This window comes from Hypanus sabinus, chromosome 5, assembly GCF_030144855.1.
Source record: "Hypanus sabinus isolate sHypSab1 chromosome 5, sHypSab1.hap1, whole genome shotgun sequence".
Taxonomy (NCBI): Eukaryota; Metazoa; Chordata; class Chondrichthyes; order Myliobatiformes; family Dasyatidae; genus Hypanus; species Hypanus sabinus.
This window is the reverse complement of record NC_082710.1, coordinates 29,653,095-29,664,144: the sequence shown is the minus strand read 5'-3', so window position 1 is coordinate 29,664,144 and position 11,050 is coordinate 29,653,095. Positions and strand designations below refer to the sequence as shown.

The window sequence follows — 11,050 nt, the reverse complement described above, 5'->3', positions numbered from 1 at the left end:
TTTGTAACAGCTATCTTATAAACCATTTGTTATGATGAAGGGTGAAATGGCTCTCCTTCCACAATGATGCATAACTTGTTGAGTATTTCCAGTGTTTTGCATTTTTATTGCCGATTTTCTGTACCTGCAGTTCTTTTGTAATTTTCAGGTGTACTCGTACTTTATAGAGTGCTACAGCTTAGAAATAGGCCCTTCAGTCCACGCCGGCCTGATCTCCTGCCTAGTCCCATCTGCAGGCACCTGCATTGTCGTCATCCAAGCCTCTCTCATCCATCTGCCTATCCAAATTCTTTTAAATGTTACTGTAGCGGCTATTTGAACAAATGAACATTGCTGTTAGAGATCAAACATGAGGGGGAGGTGATAACCCTGTGAAACACTCTGGTTCTGTTGGCTTTGTAAATCTAGGGAAGACAATCTCTGGCCCGCCAAACATGTGAGATTGAAGTGCAAAACCCCGTTTGTGTGAACGCTGCGTGATTTGTTACCGTTATAAATCAGTACCATGAAATAATAGACAATGCACCATATACAAGTAAACAATTTACCTTTATAGTTCTTAATTTGACTAAAGGGTTAGTAAAGAAAATAAAAGAGCCATTTAAATGAACCACTAATATGCACAAGTTGGAGCTCACCTTTCCCCTTTGCTGATTGATTCACCATCAATAACTCTCGGAGATGTGAGTCAAGGTAGGCTTTTATTAGCTGGAAGAAAGCACCATCAGCAAGAGCCCACCACACAACATCCTGGAGACTGAGGGAGGAGCAGTGCCTTCAATCGCCTTTATACAGGGGTCTTTGGGAGGATCCACAGGAGCAGTCAGCGGAGGGGGGGGGGGCATGTCCAGACAGGTATATGTAGTTCACCACACTGATTCTCCATTGAATTCTCAGGGCTTCATCAACTCCCGGCCCCACTCCAAGTCCAGTCCTTTCAGGCATCTTCTCTCTCCATCTCCTGCTGAACAAAAGACCCAGATCACCTTGCTGTCAGGAACACAACACGAAAACACACTCCCTTCATTGGATGGCTCACATTCCAAAGCACATGTTTTCACTAACCATAACCCAAACTCTGCTTCTACAGAAAGACCATTACATTAGCAGTGAAACCTTTCCCAGGAAGTTACACCTGTATGATGTGTCTTCTATCCAAATCTAATAACGTGGTTCAAAGTCGAAGAAATATATTTGATCCTTTATTAAGCAACTAGCAAAACAAACAATCTTGGTGATAAATCTAATGAAACTAAGACTAGCGATATAATGAAATAAACAGTCTTAAAAGTAGTTAGCTCTACAAGATGTTCCCTCATTCTCCTGCGTTTTACTGAATAAAGTCCTAACTTATTCATCCTTTCCTTATAAATCAGGTCCTCAAATCTTGGCATCCTTGTAGCACTGAAGTTGGCAGATGCTCAGTTTCTTTCATAATGTTTGTACTTCATCTCCTGTTTAACACTTTAGCAATATCAGGATGCAACAGTCTACTGTCTGGAAACATTTTCAAGACTACGTGATATCCTAAAACTGAGAGTGATATATTCAAAAATGCTAATGGCTAAAAGAGAGGTTAAATATTAAGTGGATTAGGTGAGAGTATAAATTTGCACGAGGATACAGATAATGTATGTGGATGAATCTGTGAAGGATAGAGTTTATTTCACTGTAGATATGCGTGAAAAACAACTTTAGATCAAAAGGGACTGATATGGTAAAAGGATGGGGACTATTTAAGATTCTTATGCACAGCTCATTCAAATTTGGTAGTTCAAAGAAAAAATATTCAAAAATATCTAATGGATCATTCATCTTTTTAGTAAGAGGCTGAACAATAAATGGGGAGAAGTTGTGCTACAGCTACATAAACACTTGTTAGATCGCATATAGAGGTTTGGGCAACACTCCTTTGAACAGAAAAACACAAAAATATAACTGCAGATGCTGTGGATCAAAGAATACGTACACAATGCTGGAAGAACTCAGCAGGTCAGGCAGCATCCGTGAGAAAAGAGTAGCCAACGTTTCGGGCCGAGACCCTTCATCAGGAATGGGGGGGGGGGAAGAGAGGGCCGATGCCCAGTAATAGAGATAGGGGAGGGGGTAGGGCCTAGAGGGACCAGGTGGAAAACCAATTAGAGGAAAGATAAAGGGGGGAGGGGATAAGCATGAAAGAACTGTAGAGATAAGGAAGCAGAAAGTTGAAAGGGGAGAGAGGCAGAGAGGGACCTGGGATAGGGGGAAGGGAGAGGGAATTACCAGAAATTGGAGAATTCAATGTTCATACCACCAGGCTGGAGGCTACCCAGTCGGTAGATGATGTGCTGCTCCTCCACCCTGAGTTTGTCCTCATCATGGCAGTAGAGGAGGCCACGTATGGACATAGCTAGATATGTGTTTATGAGAGGCAGAGTTGAAGTGGGTGGCAACCAGGAGGTCCTGTCTATTGTGACGGATGGAGCGGAGGTGCTCGATGAAGCGGTCCCCCAATCTGCGTCGGGTCTCGCCGATGTAGAGGAGGCCGCACTAGGAGCACCAGATGCAATAGACGACTCCAGCAGACTCACAGTTGAAGTGTTGCCTCACCTGGAAGGACTGTTTGGGGCCCAGAATGGTGGTAAGGGGGGAGGTGTGGGGACAGGTGTAGCATTTGCACTTGCAGGGATAAGTGCCAGTTGGGAGTTCTGTGGGGAGGGACGTGTAGACCAGGTAGGAATGATCCCTGTAAAAAGCTGAGAGGGGTAGGGAGGGAAAGATGTGCTTGGTGGTGGGGTCCTGTTGAAGGTGGCGGAATTTGCGGAGGATAATGTATTGGATCCGGAGGCTAGTGGGGTGGTAGGTGAGGACAAGGGGAACCCTGTCCCTGTTGTGGTGACGGGAGGATGGGTTAAGTACTGAAGTGCGGGAAGTGGAGGAGATGCGGGTGAGGGCATCTTTGGTGACGCCAGAAGGGAAACCACGATCCTGAAAGAAAGAGGACATTTGAGAAGTCCTGGAACGGAAAGCCTCATCCTGGGAGCAGAACAGGTACTTTGAACAGGTGCTGTCTGTTGAAGGAATACAGTACAGGTTCACCAGAATGCTTATCGGGTTTCGAGAATTAGATTGTGAGGAGCGGTTCCCAGCGGGGTTCACTGAGTTTTCAGTGAAATCCTGGGAATCATCATGGATAAGAAACTTGGATGGAAAGAGATGCTTAAAAGAATCAAAAAGGTGAATAGAGAGCTACACTTCCCACTGAAGGCAAAGTCGACGCCAGGGGTTTAAATTTTTTGCATCAAACAATTCAGGAGAGAAGTGCAAAATTCTTCTTGATACAAAGCATGTCAAATGAACTCTTCCCACAAAAAAACCAATTCAATGATAGCTTAATAATTTTAAATCTAAGTTTGATACATTTTGCCAGACAAGGGTACAAAAGGCTATAGATTGAAGACAGGTAATTGAAAACTAAGTTCATGATCAGGCATCTCTCATTTAAATAGCAGCATGTGACCAAAATATCTATCTCCAGTTCACAGGCACCCGTAAAATTTCATTATAGAGCTAAACTATTGTGCATGCTATTTAATGTCTTTTAGAGGCATACATTTTATATACTTTTTGCTGAAGATCTTAGATTCAACATTTCAGTTATAAAGATTGAATGTCTAATACATTGTCCAGGATATTTAATTTCCTTTGGGTGGCACAATATGCTAATAGTAGTTAGCATAACATTATTACAGCCCCAGCGACACAGGTTCAATTCCACCACCATCTGTTTGTTATCCCCACTACTATGTGGGTTTCCTCCAGGTGTTCTGGTTTTCTCCCACAATCCATACACATATGAATTAGTATGTAAATTGGTCACATGTGTGTAATTGTTCTATCACTAGCTTTAGTTTCATTAGTTTGTGTTGCTTCAAGATTGTTTGCTTTGACAGTTACTTACGAAAGGATTGAATATATTTTTTCGACTTTGAACTTTATTGTTGGATTCGAATGGAAGGTGTGTCATATAGGATTAACCGCTCCACACCCCTCCCCTCTAACAGTGGTATTGGTTTGTTCCAGTATGCTTTGAATTGATTGCAGGATTATTAAGTGATGTAAGTTAATTGCACCTGATAACACTAGGGTTTTCCTTCATTTCTCCATTGTTATTCCACTTACTCTAACTAGTGCTGGAAAGGAAGCCTCTTCCATTCATAACTTCACTAATTTTATATAAAAAAATCTATTACGACCATCATAGCTTCTGTCCCTTAAGATTCAGATGCATAACGTGTGTGAAAAATTAAAAATTCACTTTTATTGCTGGTTATTGGCCTGAGAAGAATTGTAAAAGTATTTGAACTGGCATTTAGTAATCATTGAATTGAAGTAATGAATTGAATCAAGCTGAAACATTCCTGCTCTCAGGGAAGTCCTGGGCTGCTGCAGGTCTTGGATATGCTTTACAATGGATGCCAATATATGCTGATTGTGACTCTGGAGCCTTACTTCACTAAATTACACTGCAGAATCCTCTTCTGTTGTCCATTTCAGCTGGATGACGTTATAGATTGATGTTAGATGAGAATTCCCAGTCCTGTCACGTTCTATCGAGAAAGGTAAGTGTAAAATTCAAAGACGAACATGCCTTGAGGTGGCAAACACAATAGATATACAGCGACTAAGCAGTTTTGAAACGCTAGTTATGGCAACCAAGTTGCAATCAACATCCAAAGATGCTAAATGATACCTCAACTGGTGAAAGCAAAGTGCAATGTTAACCCGAACACTACCGTTCGGCAGCTCTAAGGCCACTTTGATCACTTTGCACTAAAAAAGACTTTGCTTTTTTTTGTGCTAATTGTTTTCCTTCTTGTGAAAATTTGTATAACTTATGTCTAATTTATATATTTCTCTGGAATGTTGCTTATTTGACGTTATATGCCTGCGATGCCGCTGCAGATAGGGTTTTCATTGCACTTGTCATGCACGTACTTGTGCTTTTGACTATACCCTCAACTTTGACTTTGAGTATCTCTAGTTAATCCTCCACACTTCGCTCGACATCTGTGAGTTTTACAGTTTTTTTTCCTGAGTGGACAAAATCTCAGAATCAGAATCAGCTTTATCATCTCCGGACAACACACACAAAATGCTGGTGGAACGCAGCAGGCCAGGCAGCATCTATAGGGAGAAGCACTGTCGATGTTTTGGGCTGAGACCCTTCGTGAGGACTAACTGAAAGAAAAGATAGTAGGAGATTTGAAAGTAGGAGGGGTAGTGTTCAGGGGTTCAATGTCCATTTAGGAATTGGATGGCAGAGGGGAAGAAGCTGTTCCTGAATCATTGGGTGTGTGCCTTCAGGCTTCTGTATCTCCTACCTGATGGTAGCAGTGAGAAAAGGGCATGCCTGGGTGCTGGGGGTCCTTAATAATACACACTGCCTTTCTGAGATACCACTCCTTGAAGATGTCCTGGGTACTTTGTAGGCTAGTAGCCAAGATGAAGCTGACAATATTTACAATCCTCTGTAGCTTCTTTTGGTCCTATGCTGTAGCCCCTCCATAGCAGACAGTGATGCAACCTATCAGAATACTCACCACGGTACATCTATAGAAGTTTTTGAGTGCTTTTGTTGGCATACCAAATCCCTTCAAACTCCTAATGTAGTCATTGTCTTGCCTTCTTTATAGCTGGATCAATGTTGGTACCAGATTAGGTCCTCAGAGATCTTGTCAGCCAGGAACTTGAAAATGCTCACTCTCTCCATTTCTGATCCTTCTATGAGGATTGGTATGTGTTCCTTCATTTTACCCATCCTGAAGTCCACAATCAGCTCTTTCAACTTACTGACATTGAGTCCAAAGTTGTTGCTGTGACACCACTCCACTAGTTGGTATATCTTGCTGCTGAACACCCTCTTGTCTCCATCTGAGATTCTATCAACAATGATTGCATCATCAGCAAATTTATAGATGGTATTTGAGCTATGCCTAACCACACAGTCATGGGTATAGGGAGAGTAGAGCCACCGCTGAGGTATGCCAGTGTTGATCATCAGTGAGGAGGAGATATTATCACCAATCTACACAGATTGTGGTCTTCCAGTTAGGAAGTCGAGGATCCAATTGCAGAGGGAGGTAAAGAGGCCCAGTTTATGTAACTTATCAATCAGGATTGTGGGAACGATGGTGTTAAATGCTGAGCTATAGTTGACGATCAGCATCCTGACATAGGAGTTTGCATTGTCCAGGTAGTCAAAGACTGTGTGAAGAGCCAGATCTAATGCCAATTATGGGCAACTAGCTTACAGGCTTTAACAATTCAAAATCCAGGGAAATAATACCCAATATTTACCACTTGACTGAGCAGAGTTTCACATCATCAGCGCTTTAACATATTACTTCTTCCAGAAAAATATACAAATGAAATAAAAATAGACTTAAGTTTTTGATATAACATGCTAAGTTAATGTCATTTTTATCTGCATAAACACTTTTGACGGTTAACTAATATGCTAGCTATTTAAATTATAGGAAAATTTCAGTAGAAATGGGATAGAAGTGTGATGAAATAATAAAAAGTAATTGTTTTTACTCAATCTTTGTAATAAAGAGATGAATAGAGGTGAAAGTTCTTAGTAAATAAAACTTGTCTGAACTGATAAACAACAAGAATTCATTGGGAGCTTCTGATTACAAATCAATAATCTATTTAGACTGTAAGATATAGGAACGTAATTAGGCCATTTAGTGCATCAAGTGTGCTCTGCTATTCCATTATTTTGAAGTACTGTATGGGAGGCTGTGGGCCAGCTGGTGGTGTAGTGGCATCAGCACTGGACTTCAAGGCAGACGGTCCTGAGCTTGAGTCCAAGCTGGGCTACAGCAGTATCTGTGCAGAGGAAAGACCTGGCCATCTACTTCGGTACCTCATGAAAATCCTACGGACAACTACAATATCCATAGGGTCGCTATGAGTCAACAATGACTCACTTGCACTCAACAACATGAGAGGCTATAAGAATATATTTTTTGATGCAAAATCCAGAACCAAATATGCTGGTACTCTAACTGTCTCTTACAGGGGGCAGTGATAGGATGGGTCCAGTTAAACTACAAATGAGACAGAGCTACCCCAGTCGCTCTGCCATTTAGGAGCCAGAAAACAAGCACGGACTAGAAATTATTGATAGATGGATAATTAATCTTATGCTTGTAGGTGTATCCAAATTTGATGTGCAGTCTCTCAGTACAAGACCCATGTTTGGCACTTCATTGAAAGTGCTGTTCAGAAATAAGGATATTAATTTCTTTAAAGCCTTTTACTATTCACTAATAGTTATAACAATAATTCAAAATTATAAATGAAAGATAAAGGAGATTTTTACTATATCTAAAAGTTACTTTCCAAAGTAGTAGCAATGTAGAATAATGAGAGCTGTGCAAGTTTTAAGATTAATTTTCTGAACTATAATGCAATTTCAAGTCACTGTTTTTACCTAAGCAATGTTTTCAGCTCAGCATTCACAAGCTTCCTTGTGGCTAACACAAGGAATCATCAGTGTACTATCTCATAAAGTGGAAGCAGCATTAATGAATTTATGCAGTGGGATTTATTTCCTTCCACTGAACAGATGGTCGGACTGGTGTGCCCATTTAACAACACTAGATGGCACACTGCACTAAACAGCTAAGCTGGAAAACTGAAACATCTTAAAGTTATCAATTGAGCCACAATCAACACCCAAAGATGGTGAATGATGTGAGGTTAGTTAAAAGCAGATTGTGCAATGTTAACCAGCAAAAATATCTGCAGATAGACCTCTCCATCTCACCAAACACTGAAATCCTTACAAATGTTTCCAGATAACCAACGGATGGATCCAATGGATAACCAACTTTTATACAATTGGTTTCAAAAAGGGATTAGATATATAGGAGATTGTTTTGAAGGAGGTATATTAATGTCATTTGATCAATTAAAGAATAAATACAAAATATCAAACAACACTCTTTGGGTCAAACAATGTTATTGCCAAAACCTAATGAAATAGAAACTTTAATTCAAAAAGGAAAAATTTTAAAAATTATTTCTTGTATGTATAGTTTGATTCAAAAACAGGCAATTAAACAAGGAGTTCATAAGTCAAGACAAAAATGGGCAACTGATTTGAATATTAATATTGAAGAAACAAGTTGGTCAAGAATATGTCTTGACAGTACGACAAATACAACAAATGTCTGGTTAAGATTAGTGCAATATAATTTTTTACATCAATTATATATTACACCACAAGAAATAAATAAATTAAACCCAAATTTATCTGATCAATGTTTCCGATGTAATCAAGAAATTGGTACTTTTTTACATTCTACTTGGTCTTGTTTTAAAATTCAACCTTTTTGGACAAATTTAAGAATTTTATTAGAACAAATTATTGGAACACAACTTCCACATAATCCAACATTATTTTTATCAGGTGATATTGAAGGGATAAAACTGAAATCCAAACTGAATAAATATCAGAAAGAATTCATAAAAATTGCATTGGCAGTAGCCAAAAAGGCTATTGCAGTTACTTGGAAATCAGATTCATACTTAAGTATAGATCGTTGGAACAATGAAATTTTTAGCTGCATTCCACTTGAAAAAATTACTTATAATTTAAGAGATAAATATAAAATATTTCTGAAAATTTGGCACCCTTATTTACAAAAGATAGGATTAAATATATAGGTGCTCCGAAGATAAAATTATTGGTTATCTGGGGAAATAAATAAATATATATACTAAAGCTATTATGAACTCCATGGAGCATGTGGGGATCTTCCGATATCCAGGCATTCTTTCTTTCTTTCTTTCTTTTTTCTTCTTCTCTCTTTCTATAGGGAAATGTTAGGGGGGAGGGGGAAGGGTTGATAATTAAAAAAAAATTCCTTCTGTAACCTATTTGAAAATTCAATTAAAAATTTTATAAAATAAAAAAAAATGTTTCCAGAGTGTACAAACCCTATTGCCTAATTTGGAGAACTCACTTGCCAAAATGCTGCAATCCCTTTGGAAACTGTACAAGGAGTAATCAGAAGAAAACTCAAAAAGTATAACAATTCTTCCTGCTTGTTCTCAGGTTCATTATGATTGTTCAGAACTTTTTATACTTTCAAAAGCAAATTATATTTTTACTTAAGTAATTGGGCACAATTGGTGGCTTGTAAACTTGTTAAACTGTACAATTATCATTGAGGTAAGAAATTAGAAATTTTAAGATAAAATGTTTTTTTAAATATAAGCAGGTCTATGAGATGAAGGTGTCTGAGTAAAGCAATATTGAAATTGGATAGGCTAGGACACAACTGCAAATGGCAACACTCAGCCAAGAAAAGAGAATGTGGAAATGCAGTGAAGCTTTCAGTAATGGGAATGATACTGGTTGGAGCTGCTTCATATTTTTGATTCAAGTTATGTCAGCCAATTGTTGATAAAGTTAACGTGGAGATCAGTTTTCCCAAGAAAAGAACAGAAATGCTAGAGTTACTTATAGGCCAGGCAACATCTGGAGAAACAACTTCTTCAAATATTGTACATTTCCCTCTAGAACTAAGCATGAACCGTTCCCAAGATTCTGTCTTTATTTCAGGGTTCAGGGTTTTGGTATCTGCAGCATTGTAATCTCATACTTCACTGAATAATTATTGATGGTGCTTTAGGATAGTGATTTGAAATGTGGGTTGAACACACCAACAGATGTGCATAATCATGGTTGAATAAGACATAATTTTGTGCAAAGTTCAGCGAATCATTGTAAACATTTAACACATCGAATATAAAAAAAATCTTGAAATCCCTCCAAGTGACATGGACTTGCCTATCCAAAAACTTCCAGACCACGGAAATATAGGTATCTCCATAAACTTTCATTCCTTATTTTAAACCAAACACAGTTTCCCTTACATGAGACTGCACCGATGATCCAAACCACATTTTATAATTTTTGTAAAGATTCATGAGGGGGGTCTTTAACTAAATTACAGATTGCGGTTCATGACGTGAGACACAAATATTGAGCTGTTTGGTGTTTTGCAAGATTGTTGTTTGTCCTGTGTTATTTTAGATTTAAACAGTAACCAATTATATTCCATATTTTGTAACTGCTCATTTGCAGAAAGCAGGCACTCCCTTCAAAAACATCCAGTTTCTAAAACTGGGGAGCAATATTTAGGGAATTTTGTCAGAAGCAGCCACATCTGAAAATGACAAATTTCACCAAAAAGCAAAGCAGCACATATTTTTCCAACACATTTAAAGCAGTTGTATTCATAAGCTTACATGAAAGATTAAACCTTTCTTCACCCATCACAATTTACAGATTTGTGTACTTTCTGAACAAACAGATCTTGGCAAACTTCTAATTGGATATGAAGTTCCTCACAATGGTAAAAGGCAGACTTCAATGGAAACCGATGGATGGTTGTTTGTTCGGACTGGAATTTCATTATGATTTCTTTGCCGGTGGATGGGGGGGGGGGGGGGGAACTAGTATGGGCGAAACAAATAATATGGATTAATCTACTCCAATCAATGTCAAAATCAGTTTTTAAACTATATCTGCATATACCAAAGGATTGTTTGATTTGCATGATCTTAACATTGCGGGTGCGTGTAATGCACGTTTACTGTGAGTATATGGGAATGGGAACATTAGTTGCCTATAAGGAGAAAGCCAGCGGACATCATCGAAGCACTTTTCTGTGATCAAACTTTCCATTCTAAAACACTTTCAACTTTGGGGAACGCGGGGGTTGATTTAAAATGGGGCACAGAAACCACAACGCGACCACGTATTGTTTTGCGTCTCTAATTTTCTCTGGCTGGTGTTCTGCTTTCTGATGGCAAAAGAACGTAACATGGCACATGCAGCAATCAATCCTTAGGCACAGCCGTACTGAGGCACCCGTTTAACTCCCTCAAACCTCCGCGCCATGTGTTATTAATGCTGTTCCCGGCGATGATCTAATTTTTTTCTCTCTGCATATTTTGGCACAACCCACAGGTTAACTGGCGAGCC

At 39.0% G+C, this 11,050-nt stretch overlaps 1 long non-coding RNA gene across 2 annotated transcripts; it reads right to left on the bottom strand.

The window, feature by feature from the left end:
- Positions 1-530: 530 nt before the first annotated feature.
- LOC132394021 (uncharacterized) lies at positions 531-10,369 on the bottom strand. 2 transcript variants are annotated; one of them, XR_009512139.1, is made up of 2 exons: positions 4,492-10,369; positions 531-964 (listed from the first exon to the last, which is right to left on the bottom strand). It is a non-coding gene; the product is annotated as an uncharacterized LOC132394021 (long non-coding RNA). The 2 variants fall into 2 exon arrangements; XR_009512138.1 differs by having other exon boundaries at positions 531-961.
- Positions 10,370-11,050: the final 681 nt, after the last annotated feature.